Source organism: Mycteria americana, chromosome 6 (assembly GCF_035582795.1).
Source record: "Mycteria americana isolate JAX WOST 10 ecotype Jacksonville Zoo and Gardens chromosome 6, USCA_MyAme_1.0, whole genome shotgun sequence".
Taxonomy (NCBI): Eukaryota; Metazoa; Chordata; class Aves; order Ciconiiformes; family Ciconiidae; genus Mycteria; species Mycteria americana.
Window position 1 is genome coordinate 24,258,523 of NC_134370.1, and position 21,659 is coordinate 24,280,181.

The 21,659-nt window shown below is 40.5% G+C and overlaps 1 protein-coding gene across 6 annotated transcripts in view; it reads right to left on the reverse strand.

The window, feature by feature from the left end:
- USP54 (ubiquitin specific peptidase 54) overlaps positions 1-21,659 on the reverse strand; it is a 107,455-nt gene that overhangs the window by 57,707 nt on the left and 28,089 nt on the right. The window contains exon 1 of one of the 6 annotated variants that reach the window (XM_075505094.1): positions 14,085-14,178. The exons of the other annotated variants lie outside the window; for them this stretch is intronic. The gene's annotated coding sequence lies outside the window, so the exon portion shown is untranslated. Of the gene's footprint in view, positions 1-14,084; positions 14,179-21,659 lie in introns of those variants that run through there. 6 annotated transcript variants of the gene reach the window in all.

A 21,659-nucleotide genomic window follows, 5' to 3' on the forward strand; every position in this document is an offset into this window, starting at 1 on the left:
CTAATTAATCTGAAATATATGTAAGACACTATTTGTATGGATTACAGACCCACTTAACTTCTGCTCGTACCATAAAAAGGGTAACAAAAAGCAAGCAGGAAAAAAGGATTTTTGTAAAAACCAACCATCATTATTAAAATACCCTGTTTTGTTTCCACCACCACTGGCTAACCATCGGTAGAAAAAAAGCTAGCCATCCAATACTTTAAACACCCAAATACAATTGCTAAGAAAACAGCAGTGATCTGTAAAGGAAGAGGAAGGCTACTGCTGTGCAAGCCTGTCAGCAGATGTATGTGTTCTCCAAATGTGCTACTTCTCCCAGATACTGTGTTAGCTTGTAAGTGGTCCCAACCACAGAACTAAAGAAAAACAAAATTTACTTTCGGAAATGAAATCATGATAACACTTTGATGATACATGCCACAAGCTTCAGAGAATATAGTTAAGTGAGAAGAAAACATTTTCATATATTATTTCTGATTAAAGAAGTTTTTGAGAAAGACTGCTCTCCTCTTAAGAACACATAAAAGCCAACAGCTTTTTAATCGTACAAGGAAAACCCCTACAATTTAATTGCTGATGGGATTTCCCAGCCTTCTGTAGCATTTTAGTGTTAGGTGACACCAACTGTAGCTCCACATAACTCTTGTATTAAAAAACAGAACCAAAAAACCAGCACACACAAAACAAAACAAAAAAAAAAGAAAAAAACCACCAAAAACCCCAGATGACAGATTCAAAAGCTATAGCTACTCTATGTCCCAGCGGCATCTTGGCATGACTCCAGAAAACTGAGTCTGAAGTAAAAGAGAAAGGTATTATCCTTACAGAAAAGAGACAGGATTCTCATTGCTGGAAATTTTACTAATACAGAAATACAACCAAAATAGGAGGAGTGCCAGATGCAAATGCGTAAGTGATGCTCTTGGTTCATTACTCAAAACATTATCTTAAAGACACAGTGAATGGAGGCAAAAAGCCTAAAAACTTTTAAGGTACTTGAATTTTATCATATTAAGAACACCATTCACTGGAATAAAGCACAAAATTAATCTAGCCAGTGTGATTAAAAAAAACTATATCCCTGAAAAGTTGCACAGCCTTATAATAATGTTATATAAGTGTTATAATATAGAGTAAATAATAGATAAAGAAATATATAAAGACTAAATAATAATAATTTAAAAAAAAAAAAAAAAAAAAAAAGGAGTCCAACATTCTAGATCTTCCTTGAATTCATGCTGTTTGGCAACAGCTTTCTTTGGGAAGGAGGGAGGGCTCCCAGCCGCAGAGACAGGCTCAGCACACAAGAGAAGGGCACAGGGCACCACTCCCCTCGCATCTCCAGCACTGCAACCCCAGAGCAAAGCTGGCTGTGGTTCAGCACGTACTTCTGTCCTGAAGAAACCAGAGTCTGTCCTTGGGACAGCAGAACACAGCACTCTACAGGACACATACCACAGAAGAGTTCAAGTCCCTGTTCATTCTCATATACACTTGCTAAATCAATCACATAGAAACATAACATCTCAAGTTGCATCCTCTGTTCTCTGACAAGGTCCCACTATCACTGTTCATTGCGGGGGGTGGGGGGGGGGGTGGGGAATTGTAACACTCCTCTCTTACTGCAGTCTCATGTCTCTCCAAATGTTTTAGGCTATTGCTTGATGAACCATTCCAGGCACATGGCTGAATTAAAACAACCCATTTAGGAAAGGAGATGCTTCCATTTAGCACTGGGTATGGCTGAAACCACCAATTAAGTATTTATCACACTTAGATTTAAGAGCAGAGGTCCAGAATTTATTTTTCATGACTTCTGTTTCTGAATAAACTTTTAAAACACAGAACAAAACAAATGCTTCAATGCGTGAATGTGTGTGTTTTTAGAAGAGTCCCCCTCCACTCCCAAGATCCTACCACCTTTTCTGGCACCATTAATCTACTCCCTCCACTGGTAGGGAGTAGATTAATGGTGTTGAGGGTAAATCATCCTTTCACATGCCACAACACCTCTGAAAGCCTAAACACATGAGAAATGGTTTTTAAATCCCTTATTTAAATATTTTTCATAACAAAAAAAGAAGAAAGAAATAATTGTCCAAGACAATGGATTTTGGTGAAAGTTTTCACCCAGATGGCTCCTGGCAGGGTTGCTCTTTCAGTGAGGAAGCACAGGAATGATCCCCTTGACTGATCCCATGGCTGTTCTCAGCTAGAGGGAAAGAGTTTTCACAACCAGAGACTTGAGAATATATTTTCTCCATGTAGCTGAAATGATGAAAATATTTGCTAATTTCTGCACGGATTAAATTATATTTAACTGCAGAGCTATCGATATTAAGACCTTCATTTACAGTTTAGACATCCCAAAGGATAGCCAGCTTTGCAAGCCAGTCTAAATTCAATCTTGAAGGTGATGAAATAAAATAGAGGGACAGAGAAAGCTCCCATTACCAAATAACCATGAGGCTGGATGAAGAAAATAGTGAACAGGGCAGTGATCTTAAAGGTAAACATCCCTGACAGAAGTCAGCTGCCACACAGCTGAAGAGGGGATACCTTCCTACTCTTGAGGAAGTCTCCTCTTTTTGAGATTCTTAACTAGCCAGAAATACTGGACAGGTTTCTTTGCGCACCTAGACAATACAGCGTAACTACAAAAAGGTACAGTTATTTCCATTCATCTCTATCTCCAATAATTTTTTGATAGTGCTAATGGGACAATAGAAGAAAAAAAAAACCTTTCTGCTTTATGCATGCATTTTGTCAGTCTTGATTGCTATGCTGGGAGAAAGAGGGGAAAAAAGCCTGTGATGCTTTTGCTGTCAAGCTTACACCCATTTGTCAGTCTTCCTCTTAAAGGAATAACTTAATTACCCGGCTATGTGCTACTTGTGCCTACCTGGTGGAACCAGGAACTGACAGCACCTGACAGCACCACTGATGCCCACGACAGACTCATACTCATCTTCCTATTTTTCATTCTGCTATTGCACAATTCCTAGTCTGTGAAGTGTTGTAAAGATATGACAAAGCTGTGAGTATCAGAGACCTTAGGCTAACTGTCCAGAACCACATTAGAAAATATACTCAGAGTTTGCATAAGGTTATGAGAAATGGTCTTTCAGACACGAAGGAAATGTTTCCACTTACCTGATGCAAAAGTAATTATACAAATGTTAGGCTAAAAGTTGCTAGTAAAGACTATCAAAATTATTTTGGAGTGAAGATTAAAAGCAAAAGTTTCCCCAAATCCACAGGTGTACTTCCTTAAAGAGTAAGGGTACGGCAAGCCTGTGACAAACACTACAGGTTTCCCAGAAGACACAATGAAAGCCATCTCTGAGAGACCACCTCAAGATAATAGAAACCAAAACTGAAGGGACTAGACAGAACAGTGAGCAAACTGGGATAACACACATCCTTGACTAAAACTGCAGTCATTTTGGTCGCTACCACTGTATTTGTACAGCCTACCAACCACTAGAAGAAACTGTAGGCAGGATACTGATGGGCCAAATTGCCTCTTGGGAATACAGCTCCCTGAAGTGGCAACGCTGGCATTTCTGAACTAGTAGACAACTTACTGCTTCTGCATTGATCGGAGAGAGAAAACTGAACACATTTTTAATGAAGAAAGAGTATGTTCTTATACCAGCTTTTCAAACCAACAAATAACCCATGAAAAAACAAGAACAAACCCACTCTATGCTCCTGTTAACTGCTCAGACCAACAAGAGGCATGGAGAGACCATGTTCTGCAGAAACACCCCAAAGTGAGACTCTGCAAGCTGCTGGGGTCAAGTGTAGCTTTGTACTGCATGAAGATATTCTTCATAGCAAACAGTTCTCCAACTTCTTCATCCAAAATGCTTGTGAGTTTTATAAAACTATAGTGGACTGTCTCTTAAAACAGCGTAATGAAATCTTGCGAACACTTACCTAATCCGAATCATTTGATTTTAAGCCTGACAGTCAGCCAAATCTATTTAAAGAGCATCTCTCACAGTAAGAAAGCAGCAGAAAGCCATTGGCTTTGAACTGCAGAAGGTTCAGTGATGGTGGAGGGCTGGAAACTTCTACCTACTCGAGCTTGAGAGGAACCTCTCTGCTTCTTCCCAACTGCCTGCAGGTACTTCTCCAGGGTTACAGAGCCTTAGCAGTCATTTCTGTGGTCCTTTCCAAAAGGAGGACATCAGCTGATAAAGACCCGTCTTCTATGCCACATAGACTACATAAGCTTCTATGACCACATAGACTTTCATTCAAAGTAGTGGAAAAAGTAAGTCATATATCCCATAGAGCTACCAAGAGATAGAATTGTAGGGTAGCCATGTCCAGATTTTCATAAAGCAGTTAGGAGGACCCAAAGTATCCAGCTGGCTCTCAAATAATCAGAAAAGCTATTAAAATCCATCTAGTAAAGAGCTCTAATACAACATGACAACCATGCAAAGGCAAATTACAATTAAATATAAAAATTAAAAAAGCCAAACACACAGCTTTAAATATCTAAAGCCAGCATTACAGCTTTTTCTAATTGAAAATAACCTGTAAGATGACCTAGAAGTTTCTGGAAGAAAGCATCTCTTGTTGGAGACTGCAATTTATAAGAGCATAATGTGGGATAATCGAATAATAAAGGGCTTGTGTTCGAAGACAAACAATGAGAGAGGTGAGGTCAGAACCAGAAACGCAAAGGCCACATTATTTACTTTGTGTGGGCTTACTGCCAAAACACACTTCACTCCCCAGATAAAACCTTTACTCATATCAAAAACATGGTATTAATAACCACTGATCTCATGCATCACGGTACTTTCAGCACATGCATTTGCTGTGGAGGTTACAGGGAACGGAGGCAGACAAGCCCACAGCTTTGTGTCCTACTTCTGAAATTCTTCGGAAGCAGCTGCCCCCCTTTCTGTTACACAGCCCAAAGGATCTGTTATCTCAACAACTTTTCTCTGACAGTTGAAGAGGGAAGGAATATATATAAAACTAAGAAAGTCTGCCCAGCCTGAAGTAATTCAAATCATTTCAAAATAATTTGCACTCCCTTCAGATCTCCCCTTTGCAGTTGCCCAGCTCTTTAAGACTGCTGTCCATGATAATAAAAGCCTGCATCTTAACACACCTGCATTTCTGAAGCACTTATCCTAAAGTTTTGTATTACTTTTTACATGAAATGTAAGTTTACTCTCCCAAACCTGTATTTAAAAAACACCCTACCTACCCCTAGGCTTGGTGCTGGACATTTCACAAGGAGGAAGGGTGGGGTGAAACCAGCTTTTCATCCCACTCCATATGGAACTTGTAGAGTTCAGATAAACAGGGAAAAACATGGCAACTTCAAATGTTATGCAAGTGCTCAAAAGCAGTTAAACATCACCAATCAATCCTGTGCAACACAGAAAAATCACAACAAATAGGAACAGGGCAGCTGTCAACCATATGGTGAAATGGAAGGTTCTGGTTTGATTCTAGCAAATGCTCAGCCAGCCTCCTGCTGCCAGTTGTTCCCCTTCCAGATCTTCACCTCGGCTCTCCAAAGGGGAGCTTCAAGTTGAATTCACTATGTGATTCAATCTCCAGATATAAACAAACAGTTTCATTGCAAAATTCTGTATTTTACAGTCATCAGCTATTGCAACAAGATTTCAAGGCCCTTTTTCCTGTGGCACCTTATTCACAAGAAAATCTCATCTCTCTTCCAATAATACCACTGACCCAAGAAAACAAAAGTTTTCTACTTTGGCTTGCAAATTCCAGCTCAACAATGACTGAAGAGTTCCCAGAAGCTTTCAGAAGTAGTCAGTAGTATTCAGCAACATAAGGCTTAATGACTGACAACTTTTTAAATCCTAAAATTCTCCTGCCGTTCTTTTCCTGACCTTGCAGACTTTCACTGCTGAACGGCATAAAAAAAGTTTCAGAAAAATTCTTCCTCTTCTCTAACAGCTACCTTGTTATAACTATGAGTTCTGTCAATCTTCACACCCCTTTCCTTCCTTAAAACAGAAGTCAGTAGCAATCAACTCCCAAAACATATGCTGTTCACATTACAGCACCACAAATCCGTCTGTTTCATTAAACACTATTTCATTATACCTTGATTTCAGTAACGTTTGAAACAACTGAATGTGTTAATACACACATATCCACACAGAATAAAAACCACAGGTAAGCAAGAAATGGATTTTGCAGGAAAACAAGCAAACAGAAGAGCTCCAGCACCATTGGTACTTCAATTTCAAAGGAAAGACAACACAGACTAAGCACATTGAGAGCAGCAATAGACGTTGACCAAACAGATGGACAGCCTTCAGGTGGAAAAACAGGTCTTTCCAGTGATGTGTGAAGAATCTCAAAGTCAAATATTGCAATGCACTATTCTCTCCAGGTAGTGCTCAAGGAGAAAGATGACACCCAGGACAGAAATCAGTCTCCTCAACACAGGCACATAAATGGACTTTTTGATACCATTGGCTAGTGAAAACCTCCATGCAGGGTGGGCAGACACAACTCCCACCTCCCTCACGATCAACAGCTGGAGCCAGACAATATATTTGATAGTACCATCAAAGGATTTACTCCCTCTTTTCTTTTAGCTCAGGATAGTATTTGGTATTAAAATAATATTTATAGCTTATTCTTGAACTATTAATTCACTGTATTTTGTGTTTTATCTATACTACCATTACCACATAGCAAGATGGCTTACAGCACTCATGCTCTTGTCAGGCTAGTAACATACCAAGGTGCAAAATTAAAGCAGTATAGAGGAACTTGCACAAACAAAGCATAGCCAGAGAGAGTAAAGAAAGAGTGAGCAGCAGTTTAAGGTTCCTGTGCTGGGTCCCAGTATTAAATGCTTACATCATTTTTTCTTGCCTTGCTAAAACTGACAAGCAGAAGGAGTGCTGCTGCACCACAGAACATTATCTAGATTAATATTTCCACATAAAAATATAAAACCATGCACCCAGCATCCACAACATGCTGATTATTCCTCTTTTTTTAAGCAGTCATCTGTGCTGTATAGCTATAAATAACACTTCAGCAGAATCACGAGTGTGCACACACATGCATAAGCACTTAATCTCAACTTGGGTTTAAGATCATTACTATTTAGTTTTACAGGAATAAGCATAACTAACAAGAACAGGGAAACTCATTTTTGCTTCATTTGGTTTGTATACAGAAGCATTTTCCCGCAAAACCCACTGAAGACTTCAGAACCCGAGTAGGAAAAACAGACGTACCACAAGAAAAAAAAAAATCTTAAATCAAAACATCCCATCTCCAACAGCAGCTAATAGCATATGGGAAGAGTAAAACAAACAGGTTGGGGGAAATGTACCATGATACCATATACCTCACCAACAACCTGGAACAGACAAGCAGCAGGAGTAGAACTCAAAGCCCAACTTCTTGTTTTCTAGACAACTAAGAGACCAGTAGAAGAAAACATCTGATCAATGCATTTAGGGAAACTACAGAGGAAAAGACTCTCTGTGCAAGCTGATGAGGTTTTTTTTTTTTTCCTTTTTTAAAATAGGAAGCAAATAGACATGACAAAACCTCAAAACTTTACATCCCAAACCTGCACATGGTGTTCTTGTCTCCCACTAGCAAATAAAGCATTTGTACTATGCTGCCATGGCTTCCCTGTGGCTCCTGCACCCCAAGACCAGATCTGGCTGACTGGGCCATTGCTGGTTGAGCTGACAGCCATGGACATACTGTACCTCTTCTCCTGACCTGCAGCCCCAAACCATCATACAATCTCATAAAGTAAACGGCCATTTTGCAGGGCTCCGTGTGTTTTAAAGAGGAGGATAATGACAACTGAATGCACAACAGTCCTGAGCTCACAGCTAAACATCAAATACAGACAAGGTCACATAATGATTCCCGCAAACACAGGAAAGGAGACCTCGTATAACAGGACATGCAGCTACCTCCGTTACTTGACATTTTACTTTCATTGAGAAGCCCCTTACAAATAGACAATTTATTCTGCTTAAATTCTTCTGGTATGAGACATTCGGAAAGATGTACTAGAATAAATATTTTGGAGAACAAAAAAACCTCTGCTATCTTTTTATCAAGCAGTTGTAAAAAAGCCTTCAAATCTAGTTCAACCTATTTCACTGTGTGAAATTTGGAGTAGATGGCTAAGACAGGCAAAAGGTACTTTTTGATTTTCGTATACAGTATATTTGTCAGAAATACATTTCAGAAACCAAAACATTACAGAATACGCATAGTATACACAGATGAAAGTTTCATGTGTGCAAAGCAGACTGTATCCTATAAACAAGTTTTCTGAAATACAGATCTTCCATTTTATGTTAGAACTAAAATTAAAATGAAGCCATAAGATTTGCATATGAACTTTCACAAAACTCTGGCCTCCTTGAATTCAAAGTCTGAATTCAAATTTCTAAGGTATGATTCAAAGAGACTGCTTATGTAAGTTTTACCAGATGCTACCATAAGGAACTACTTACATACTGATTTTAAAAACTTATACAACTCTTTCCTTACAGATTTTAATATCTTAAAATCTTGGGATCTGCTGGGAAAAAAGCTGCTGTTCATTCTTAAAATGCAGAAACAATGCTACAGTTACCTTGTATCAAAACCAGGCTTATGGAGATGTTATCGTTTTCATTCAGAAAGATTATTTCATCTTCACCAGAAAAGTACTGTGGAGCTACCAAATGCAAAAGGGATTATTTTGTGTCCTGCTGTGGCCTGGAGAGATCCACAAAGCATGAAAGGGACTCTTGTTAAGTACAAGTAGGCTCTGTCCTAATGGGTCACAGAAGCAGAAGCTGTGCAAATGCAGTATAATACAAGCTGAACAGATCAGTTGGGTGTTGGGGTAAGAAAAAGAAGAATGATGTCAACAGCTTTGATTTATTTTTTCTCTGCCTGGCGATGAAATGACATTACTGAGTGGCACCAGAAGCTCCCTGGAAAAAAAAAAAAAAAACACCACCAAAACAAACAAAAAACCCTCACCAAAACAAACAAAAAAACCCCAACAACCACCAAAAAAACAAAACCAAAAAAACTCAACAAAATACAAACCAGAAAGTGCTCGAGAGGAGGTATATACCATGAAAGGAGCCTTTCCACATTATTTGCGGGTTGCTCACTGGCAGAAAAAGAGCACGAAGGGGTAGTTCACAGGAGTTCCTCTCTTTGCAACGGGAAGAAGCCTGTTAAACGTTAAAACAGAATTCTGTGGGTGCCCAGGGAAGTTATAATACATTTAACCAACTGGTATACGTGGAGGGGAAAACAGCCTTATAAAACTTTTTGTTGTCATTATTTTAAAACAGAATGAAAAAGAGCAAGTTTGAGGATATGTACATGTGCCCCCATATACAAAAACGAGGCCTGGCCTCACGGCCCTGCAAAGTACCCAGCCAACAAATGTTAAAGCCACTGAGTTCAACACTGATAGTGTAGCTAGAGAAAATAGCAGTCTTGATCAACTTCAGACAATAGGATTTCAGCCTGGACTGTAAATAAAAGCATGCTTAATTCAGAGATTTAGTTTAATTTCTTTCAGCAGCAGTTCAACTGTTTCAATGTTTCTGTGGGTCTGAGCTCTACTGGAAAGTAAGCAGCTAATTCTGTTACCCTCCCAAATCTGATCCTGCACCAATGGCCAAAACGACTTGTGAAACTAAAGACAACACGCATCCGGCAGAAACCACATACCCTCTAACTGTGACTCCCAGGAGTGCTGCAAGGTTAAGCATGAAGGATTACACAGCTTCTGGCTTAGTCCAGCCCAGAACACATGAAATTTAGATAGCACAGCATCCTGAACTGGTATGTTATATTCTGTGTACTCAGTTCATCTATTCCCCCCCCCCCCCCGTACAGAGAAGTACCCAACCTAAATTGATGTGTCTCATTCCTTCAAGCAGAGTGCCTCAGGGAACAGGGTGGAGCACAGAGAAGCTTTGGGGAAAGGTCTCAGGCAGGAGATGACAGTGGCTCTAGGGGTTCTTCCACTCCTTTGCACATAGCAGGGGATGGGGATGTAACTGGGTCTCAGGATGATATTGTTTATGTAAGTGTTTGCTTTCTTGCTTCTAATTTGTGTGTGACCCTGTAAGAGTGTGGCTGTGCCATGTACCACCCTTGGAGGCAGGGGTAAAGCCCCATCCTGCCCTGTCCCCCTTGGGGAGTTACCAAGGGTGTTCAAAGGAGAGGGCTTCAGGGACTGAAGTATATGGCTGACCTTAGACATGGCACAAAATTTCACAGACGTTTGGGGCCACTGAGTGACTGACAGGCTGGGAAGCAGAGACAGTGGGCAACAGGAAAGTTGCACACAAGCATATTTCTGTTTTGTTTTCCCTAGGTCTTTGGAATTTTATCTTTAAAAAAGCAAAATTTCTAGTACTTATAAATAAAATTTGGCTTTTTTGGTGTTAAAATCCTTTCAGTCTTTGGGGGCTCACCACAGAAGAAGGGTTAGACACGTCCACCTCAGACCTGTGGAGGACTCCATATCCTGCTATGGCAACCCAAGATGGTCTTTGAGGCTTGCTTCTTCCCACAGCCAGCCCAGATCACACGGCTGGCCCCACACCAGCACCACTTGGGGCTGGTCACAGGACAGAGCCTTCACCTTCCAGTTGCACAGCGGAGTCACATACCACATGTTGCCCACACCTCCTCTTGCCAAATCCTGTTAGGACAAGACCTGTTAATATTGCTCCAGGCTCGCGTCTCCAAGCATTGTAACACTGTACAATATAACTTGTTTTCCCCAGAATTCCCTAGACAATATGCTGACGACACAAAAAGCTGCTGAAGGGACATAACGCTTGCATTTGACAGAAGAGGGTCTGAGGAAGATTAGCACCTTGGTACAGAAACGGATGCAGATCCAGAACACCAGCAAGGCAATAAAAGGACAAAACCAAACATTGTCCTGTTTAAAAGTCCTCTCCCTCAGAATAACCAGCCTTCAAGGAACAATCACCTGACATCTAGAAAAGCAACATCTGTAAAAGTTATCCCTATCAAGAAAGGTTACCACACCACAATGGTATTTTCAGTCACCTCGTTACACCACAGTAAACGATTTGTTGAGAAATCAGTTACAAAATTTTCCTTCAATACTAGAAGAAAGCATTCAGATGCACTGTTACTATTATTATTATCCATTGCTTAACCAGCATTACATGTAACACTTCCTTATACACACCTTGAAGGGACCAGTAAAAAATAAGAGTATTCTATCCAGATTAAAGAGTCTATGCATCCTTCCTCTGTGATTAAGAAAATAAAATAAATCATACACATGTGCGTGTGTGTGCATACATGCAACCAAGTGGCTGACCTGGAAAAATCTTACATTTCTGGTCAATCGGGACTGAAGTCACTCCATTTGAAGCAAAACTGCTCTGAGCTTGAGCCAAAGTGTGCAGTGTTAGATTTACTGTCTTTGCTAGACCAGAAGGAAGTTTTCCTGGCTTTTTAGCCTTCTCAATTTTCCCCAGTCCCCCCAAGTTCTCCCATTCCAATATACTCTGGTGACCCAGGTGCTCACCAATTAGGGCAGGAATAGTAAAGCACATCCTCTTGTGAAATGGAGTACATTAGAAACTTAGAGAAAATTTGTGGATTTTCATACATATTAATACATCAGTTAAAAAGGTTATTATGATGATCCAAAACATCAGAACCTGAAAAGATGCAACTGGAAAATGGATGAAATGACATGGCTGTGACACATTGTTCTTCAGGAACAGTAATCTTGTCTCACAGCTTACATCCGTGACAACTCCCAGAATAAACAGCAACTGATTAACATCACTTGGCTCTTGGTGGAGTCAAAAATCATGTCATACTGCAAAACCTTCCTACAAATGCATTTGTTCCAGCTCTCTTCATTTTGCTTCTTGATTACTAGAAAAACTCTTTTGCTTCAGTAAAAGTACATAAATACATTTAAATCTATTCAGAAGGGTTGTATGAGCATAATTTTTTCTAACACATTGCTTTGACTATATCCCACTATTCCCCCTTCCCGTGGTACATGAGTCTCCCTGCATTCGCTGCTAGGGGCCCTTGGGTCTAGCATAATACTGACTTTCTGATTTGTAAGTGCATTATTAAATACTGCCCCAAAAGTTGATGGTGCCAGCCTTCACCAGCCATTTGTTACATTATAAAGCAAGTGCTTCTGTTTTCTCTCCCTCAGAGAACATGGAAACATACCAAAAACATCTACAAAACTAACTGGTTATCCTCCAAATCACTCCTTTCCTGCCAAGCATGGAGAAGCTCAGCGGCAAGGCAGCAGGTGTGCCAAAACCATTGTTCATCATGACAGCCACCACAGTCTGCTTCCTTCGCTCCTCCGGCTGTTTGTCATGTTTCTCTGGCCTTAGATGGGGAAGACTCTAACCTGGAATCAGCCTGTTTGATTTTTTAAGACACCTAAAACTCTGAGATTAATGACTGTAACCTATAGGTGTAACTATGTTATAAATGAGCATAAACCCCCGTATGTCCACCACCATGCTTCTCTGTTTGTCAAAGAAAAGCAAGAGGTTTCTTGAAGGGCCAGTTTAAAAAAAAAAAAAAAAAAAAAAAAAAAGAGCAAAGCCTGAGGCTTCTCTACCTCCCACCAAGTACAGTGTACTAGAAGAAGGACCCATCACCTCGGACAAGGGATGTCCGAGAGTGACCTTTTTATATGGATAAACGAACCCACAATCTCAGGGCCACCAAAGCAGGGAGGAGGGCACTCCCCTCTCTCCAGCCCAGTGCTCTGGGGCAGTCAGTTAACACCTCTGCCCTTTGGCTCACAGCAGCAAATTCAGCTCACAGAATTAGCGCTTTTGGGGGGGATCGGAAGAGGGGAGGAGAGGACCGTGCTGTTTTCTACTGGTTTAGTGAGCTGAATCAACTCATCAAGAAGTTATAGCTAGGGCAAGGAGAGTGAGACTTCCTCTTCCAGATGGGATCAGCTGAGCCCTGACTTGGCAGACTATGATCATTATCTCAGGTAGCCTAAAACACACCAGGATTACAAAGAAGTTATTCCTTAAAAAAAATATGGAATGCATTTGAACAGGCAGAATGTGTTTATTATACTGAATGATGAGCAGTGGAAATGATACATAGATTATTTTTTTTTCCCCCGCTCTGGTGACAAACTCCAGAACCAGATTTATCATTATGTGGAATTAAAACCTCTGCTTAGTATCACCAAATGTATGAAAATAGTTTGTGGTTTTTTTCAAATCTACAAATTTAAACAAAGATGTACTTCATGCTAAACTGAAGCAGTGAGAAGTATGGAATAGTAGTGGTAGACTTCCAAAATTCACAGAATAATTACTATTTATTTTGGAAACAAGTCACTTTACAGAAGGCAGGGGATCAGGAAACCAGCCAAAGCAAGTTGACGTTTATAAATCAACACATTAAAATAATAAAAAAGCTCTACATACATTTAATACCTCATTTCATTATCAGCTTTCTAACACAGAATTCAACAAGTACAGGGAAGCAAAACTGCATCTAAATTATCAAAGAAGCACTCCTGAGAGCTTCTGACTAGGTAATAGTTATACTGTAAAGTAATAAGGATGGGAAATGAACTGCCAACATCCTTTCCAGCTGTGACAAACGTTAAGGTGAGAAGAGATTCTGACTGGCTTAATCTTCAAATTTCTCATGGATACTGTTAGTCAGAAGAAGCTACAGTAAGGTGGACCAGAGGCAGCTTACAGCTTAGAAAGTGCCTTTCACAGGTAGTAGAACATAAATAAAATGTACATACATGAAACAGCGTTAGACAGCAGGACTAGAATACAAAAAACAAACTACTACAACTGAAGTGATACTCTTTCTTTGCATCTTAGAAACAAAGACAATCCACATTGAAAAGCAGTATTTTCTACCTTTCAGAACCATATATAGGAGAGAATTCCTGTGACAACTTGGATTCAGTCAAAAAACCAGTCACGTCACAGCAGTGGTGACACTGAAGTAAAACAACAGATTTAAAAATCTGAAAGACCTACCTTCAGAAGCAACTTTCTACTGCATGAACTCCACACTGGTATTGCAACAAAGCTGGAGAGCAGAGCGGGTTGGGAAAACTCTCAGAGGACTCACTGCTAGAGTAACTGCTCTGAGTAATACTCGCATGGAAAAATTATTTAAGGGAGGAGGAAAGAGCTAGAATAGCGTGGGAGGGGACAACCTGCTGTTTCAAACAATAGGAAGCTGTTAAAACAAAAAAACAAGGGCCTCCCTCAGCACAGGAAAGTCTCATTTGAAAAGCGTTGCCCCCACTGCCACCTACCAGGCAGGCAGCTCTGACAACAGAGATAAGGCCAGAGGCCCGGCCCCGCTTACCGACAATTCCCTTCGGAAACAGGGCCAGGCAAGAGGGAGGAAGGCTTTCCAAACCCTTTTTTTATAAAAGAGACCATTGGGGGCAGAGGAGGGGGAGACAGGGCTGTAAGGGGTGACTTCATTTTACAGCAGCAGCCTGTCTGTGCAAGGCAGGGCTCCCCTCAGCGTGACAAGTGAACTGGTGAGGTTCCTAAAAACGGTTTAGTTAAACATGAAGGATGTTTTCTCATAGGAGGGGTTGATAAACAGGAGTGACATGTAGCCATTTAACAGAAAAAATGTAAAGGACTCAAAAGATGACTTCAGTTTTGATCCCTCAGTTTAGAGCCCCACAGTTGCAATGCAAATTTAAAAGTGGTTTTTCAAAGAACAATTATTGCAGGACAATTCCTGGAACCATCCCCTGTGGTTCAAAGCCAGTGATACCAATCAAGGAAAAAAGAAGCTTGTTCAGAAAAACAGCTTCCTACCCCCAAAACCTCCCGTAAGCTCAGTTATTTAAGCTCAGAAGCAGCATTACTACATGATTATTCCCAGACTTTCTTACAGTACAGCTCCAGGACACTGGTGCCATCCACATTCAGCATCAATTTGTTCTTCTAACATAGTCACGTTCATAGCACAGACAGGGAGAGTTACTGTATATCCAAGACCAAAATAACTTTAAAGAAAACTTCGGTTATGTTGCAAAAAACAATGCATACCATTGTCTTTCTGTCTTAGCACAATATAATGCTAACAAACAGAATCAGATTGAAATATAATAACGCTTTGGGCCATACAAAGTATTGAAGATACTATCCCCACTGGGACCATCTACCTAATAGAAACAAACAATGCAAAAAGGAAGCAGTTGGAACACAATTAAATCGGTTTGCCTTAAGAACAATCCAGCCTTGCAGGACAGAAGGGGCTGAGCCAAGTTTTAACTATGTCTTCCCATAATGATAGAGTTTCGGTGAGACAAAAATAGGAGTTAGAACAAGAAAGGAAAAAAATATAGCAAAGGCATAATACTCTAAACAGTGTTTTACCTCATGATGCTTCTACATACTTTTTTCCTTTTTTTAAGATTTAGATTTATGTGTGCAAATTTCAAATAAAACATTTTTCTAAAGTGTACTAATAGCGGCATAATTGTGAACAAAGAACAGTACAATGTTCAGTAACCATGCTGGGCTCAAAACCTGCTCCACAGCTGTGTGTGGTTAAAAAAGCATGTTAACTCTGTAGCACTCTTTCCTCAAACAGCTTGTTTCAAGGAACACAAACCACGTAAAAGCACAGTTTCCAATACCAACACAGACCTTTTCCAGGCAAAAGCAAAATGCCAATTCTCATTTTTGTCATATAGAAAGAGTGACCGACTCTTTCAGGTGTCTCGCACCGTTACTTGGATCTGCACATTTCCTTTCAAATATCTGTACAAGTCTTACCAAGAGTTAGCAAGTCCATTTGTTCAAGTGGCATTATGTCCAAGGCTCAATGACCTGAGGTTGGCAAGCACCCTTGCAGAGAAAACACTAGTCCCTACGTTCCCTTCCTCCTCCTCATTCCAAAGGACAAAGCATTCACCTTTCCTCCTCAGACACAAAGACCACATAGATGCTCCCGTGACTCCAGTGATTTCCTTGCTGAGGTGGTGTGGGCCAATGCTCACAAAATGGCAAGAGCACCTAAATCAGTAATACCAAGAGTTTTGTAGTACTGATGTTTACAAATTCCTATTTGCTTCAGCCCCAGCTTCCTTCATTTCAGAACTCTTTCTCAGCTTTTTGCTAAAATGCTTCAGGTGACCATACATACTTGAGTAACTGCTAGAAGTATGGATCAAATTGTGGATGTTTTCAAATATCTGCTTTGACAGCATTTTACATAGTCCCTAGCACGTGGATAGTGGAGACTAACAGTTACCTGTCTAAACAATATCCAGTTCTTCAATACTTCAGTGCATGAAGAAAGCATGAAAATTATCAATACTTCAGTGTGTGAAGAAAGCATGAGAATTATTTCTAGAAGCTCTCTTTAAAACAAGGTCCGTTCTGCTTCCATCACACCTAAAATTAAAACTTTTTAAAAATCATACAGCAGCAAAGGACAGGGTTTTACTACTAAAACAAATCCCTCTGCATCAGACAGAAGATAAGATTTCACTCCCCACTGCCGACAGTCAAACAGTTCAGACAGCAAGTGGGACTCCATGCCCCAAACAGAAGCAAGGGGGACAGCACTGCTGTGCTTACAAAAGAGAGCTTTGCCAAACACACCAGCTAAGCATCTGACTCACTGCCACCAAACTATGAAAGAATTCAGAGCAATCACCACATGTCTGCACAGGACAGGAAGAAGGGGAAAAAAAAGCGTCTCCACTCTTCTAACATTTCACCTAAATTAGGACAGCACAGCAACCTTCAAACAGCTCCAGTCAAGTACTGCAGCCCCTAGGGCAAGTAGGACCTGATAGCAATGCTAGCAATTATACACCTATCCACATAGCTGCCTCAGACTGAAATGAGGCAGGAAAACCAGGCAAGATAAAGCAACAGAAACAAGCCTGGAATCTCTCTCCCCCCCTTCCTTGCTTTTCTCCTTTGGTTCAGAGATCAGCAATCTGAGAAGCAAACGTATTTGCAGACGACCCTATCTATTAGAAGCATGTATGCCTACAGCATACGTTCACGGTTGGCAAGATAAAGAGAGATTGTCTAAGAAAATGACAAAAGCATAAGTTAAAAAAAATTTTGAAGAAACAAAGTATAGATGACAGAGAGCTGCAATAACCATTCTTTCAATACTGAAAACAGCTCTTTTCCCAACGTCTGCAGAGTCATATGATTTCAGCTTCCTTCTGCTGTTCCAGATCATCTAGCTTTCTACCCAGCAAAGGCTATGCTAGCCCTTCCCTTCACCTTCGAATAATTTTCCACCACAGCACTCCTACTCATGGAGCTGTAAATGTCAGCACATTTAGTATAGTTTAAATACCATGTCTGTCTACATGGAGAAGTTTGTCAGGAATAAGTGCTATGTGGTGAAGATGTAGTTTCTTGACTGGCTTCAACAAAGAAGCTGGCTGCAGAAGTTCCTGCCCACCTTTCACAGATCACTTGTTCCTGTTCTCATCTGATGCTCTCTTCTGCAGATGGCAGCCTGTGTAGGACCACATTACAAACTGCATCATGAAAACAATTTGGGGTAAAAATAAACAGAAAATAAAAGTATGAAGGGGGCTATTTTTATACTTTTCAGTTATTCAGAATACAGAGCAGTCCTGCAGTAAGCTGTTTTAACTGGCACGACACAGGCCAGCAAACTACAAGGGGTACAGGAGCTTCTTCTATAAGCTTTGCCACCAAAGCCAAGATACCATGTAGATGCACTAGTTCATTGCACAGGTAACTTACAGTGTGTTTTATGACACAGCTATGCCAACCTGACAGCTGCTACCAGGGTGGATCCATTCACCATCATGTGCCCGCTCTGCTCCCCTTATGCTAACACTGGGCAGTCTGCAAAAGGAGCTAGCATAGGGCAGTAAGTCAGCAAAAAACAACTCTACCGATGGAAATAAAGATTACAGGGTTTTTTCATCAGTTAGCTCACTCAGGATTCAGAAAAGCAGGCCTGGTGAGCAATGCCTCTTGACAGTGGCCTGAAGTTAGACTCTCTTACCCAGTTAACAAAGCTGCCCCTCTATCTGCAGTCAGACACCTGTGTGGCAATCAGTAACATGGACTAAAGGTGTGGTTTCATTTAACTGTGGGAAATGCCAGGCCATGTCAGTCTGTTTACTTTCCCTAGCCTCACGCTCCCACTGCTTCAGAGTATTGCGTTGAGCTGCGAGCCAGTTGCGTGAGCCACTTCAACCAAGAGCAGACACACCACACAGCCAAGAAAGGAGAGAGCAGGAGCACCCAGCTGAGACCCAGCAATCCGCCCGGCCCTCTCCTGAAGCAGCCACAACGAAACTGCATTAGGTTAACATCACGCTGCACTCCAGGAAAGATCAGTTCAAAACAACTGCTGCAAATTAAAACCCCTGGTCAATCTTTTCCAGCCTCTTTGTTTTAAGTAAGTGCATTCTTCTAGGACAGTGGTTTTTAATTTACAGTATGCATCCTCTGGACTTTTAAGAAGTCTGAAAACAGATGTTTGCCCCCTTCATTGAAAACCTTTGAGGTCAAAAAAGTTAATTCTGTGAAGTGGATACAGAGCAGTGACCATCAACAATTTTTTTTTTTGGGGGGGGTGGGGGGGGTGGGGGGGAGAGGGTGGAGAGGGTGGAGAGGGTGGGTTGAGAAAGATCATGTTCCCAACATCAGCAGTGCATTTTTCAAGAGGAGGGAAAAAAGCCAACAAAAATCTAACAACAGTCTAACAAACTTTAGGGCAATGTGTTCAAACATATTAGGCAAACGCATATGCTGTACTCAGCTGACCTTCTCCACATGGCAAGACAACTGTTTAAATACTGTCGGGGCGGGGGGGGCGGGGGGGGGGGGCACAGCAAAATCTTGATTTTACTTTGTTGACATAGCTTGCTTTGGTAGGGTGGACACAGCCTTAAAGCTGAATGGACCCAGATAGTGAAAACTGATAAAAATCAGTACTGCTTTCTCCCTTACATCTGAGCTATTATTTTATTAAAATCAGCTTACCTAGAGCTAGTCAAGTAGCTTGTAAATTACAAGATGAGCAAAAAGCTTTTTTTGCCATTTCTCAGTATTTCAAAAGAATAACCAAACATACTATTGTCTTGGTAGTTATCAATAGAGAATCAGAAATACTTTTCAAGACTATTCAGAGGCTGGCTAATGTCAGGCCAGAGTTTTTATGCCCCTCTACTTTCCTCCAGCCTCCCAACTGCTCATTCTCCTCCTTGCATAATCCTTTCCAATATGGCAACACAAGCATTCGCAGGGCCACAGAGACAACCTGGTCAGGGTAAACAGCGACTGGGTGGAAAGACAGGCCAGGGTAGTTTGAAGTCAGATCTGTCCCTCAATTTTCCGTACATAGTCCCACAAGTATTTTTTGTGTAGGGTTGCTCAGGGTGGTAGTACCAGTTAAATTATTTAAGAAGCCGTGGCCTGCAGTCTAAACCAAAATCTAAACTAGCTTTAAAAATAAGCTTAGGAGCAGTGAAGTGGAAAGGATTCCTTCGTATACAAAGCCCAGTCCTCGACTGTCAAAAGCACTATTGCCATAATTCCATTTCCAAACCTTATGGTTTGACAAATGAATCTGGCCCATTTACAACTTTAAGAGTAAAAACAGTTTGTATATACAAACAGTTTGTATACACACTCAATATTTTCTACTTAACTGAAAAAAGCTGTCTGTCTTCTTTCTTATGTGTACGTACTAAAAGGCAGAGTGCTCCTCATTGAAACCAATCTTCCTTTTGGCAGATGTCTCAAAATGAAAAAAGAAATACTGGGAGAAAAAGAAAGCATTAGTAACCTGAGCACATCATTATGAACATATCCTGCAAGCGGTTTGACTTTTTACACCTAGGAACTCTAACCTAGTGCTTCAAACTAGTTTTACCTGTAGCACTGGGAGGTCTGGGAGTCTACAGAACAGCCAGGGTTTAAAGGTTGCCCAACAAAAGCAGGAACCAAAATACCACTCTCTACCAGAGGTACCCCCACAAATAACTGCATTTCTTGTTGCTACTACACTCCTAAAACCAAAACAAAACCAAGAAAACCAATTCTATTACATACTTATTCCCAGTGACTGCAAAACACAGTACACTGCATTTAATCCATCCTGCTTTCTGTGACTTCCACCTAAGTATGTGGACCAGAGCCAAAAGAATGTTTTATAAATATCCTATCAAAAAGAGATGGTAAAAGCTCTTCTTGACTACAACTAATACACCAGGTTATAGATGCATGTTAATCAAACAAAGCACTTAAATTTCTTGGTCAAAGCATGAGCACATTCTTTGAATGAGTGTGATGCCATGCCGTGTCCAAAGCCACAGACAAGTCTCCTGTCACCTATGCAGGTGGAGCAGACACACACACTGTTTTATGCCCTAAAAGGCATGGCACAAAATTTGTTTCCCTGTAGGAAAAAGAATTTCCTATAGTTTAAATATGACTGAGACACTCAGGAATTAATTTACAGTTTGACTAAGTTGGGAATCAGAAAATAACTCTTCCTATGTAAAGCACGCACATGGCATTGGACCAGCGTAACTGGAGTGATAATTCCATATCCACTTTTCCCAGTGTCATCAAGAACTTACATAATTTTGTGACCCTAAATTATGGCACCCAACCTGTAAACCTTGACACATCAGGATCTTAACAATGCTGTGGTCCTTGAAGAAAGGCTTGCAAGAAAGTCTTGAGAAAGAAGATTATGCAAGATTGCTTCATCTACCTGCGTCAAATAAAACCGATGCTTTTCAGGCTCTTATCTGACATTTTTTAAAAGGAGATGACAGGTTGGAGGTGGAAGATTCACTTTGGAAACTAACTTACATCAATGTGAAACCAAAATGAAGTAAGTTCACAAAAAAGTTCTCCGTACCTATATTAATTTGTCCCCTTTGATATTCTAGTTTCTTGGCTTTATTAGTTTACTTTTGTATCACTTAACAACAGAAAAAACAAGATCACAAAGCCACAGTTATAGAGAAGGTAATGAGACTCAAAATTTTATCTTACACCTTTTTAAATTTCCTGCATTAATTATTTTCCATTATGTCTTATTTTTAGTGTTTGTCCGATGACTGAACCTTCGCAGACTGACATGCAGTCAGGATGTATAACACAGAACTCCCAAGAGCATTTAAATCCATACCACGATATTGAAGAGCTGAAAACAAAAGTGACACAGGTGATTCCAGGAATCACCGCAATCACACAGGGAGGAGGAGGGGATATCAATATTGTAAAACAATTATGAATTGCAAATTAAAATAAGAAAAACCTCTATGAAAATCTGCCATTAGAAAGAAGAGGGGAAGTAACAGCATTTCTTGTTATCTTTCTTTCCACCTTGAAATGTTTTCTAATTATTTCATTAGAATAGCCACTACTTCTTAAAACTGCATGCACCTACAAAAGCTGTTGCAGATGCTTAAAATCCAGTGACTTTTTCAATAGTATATACAATCACACATTATGAGGGTTATTGTTTGTTTCACATCCAGTGAAGTGAAGTTGGCTGAAGATGCTAAAATATCAACAAGGACGGTAAGAAATAGCTGATGACTTCCA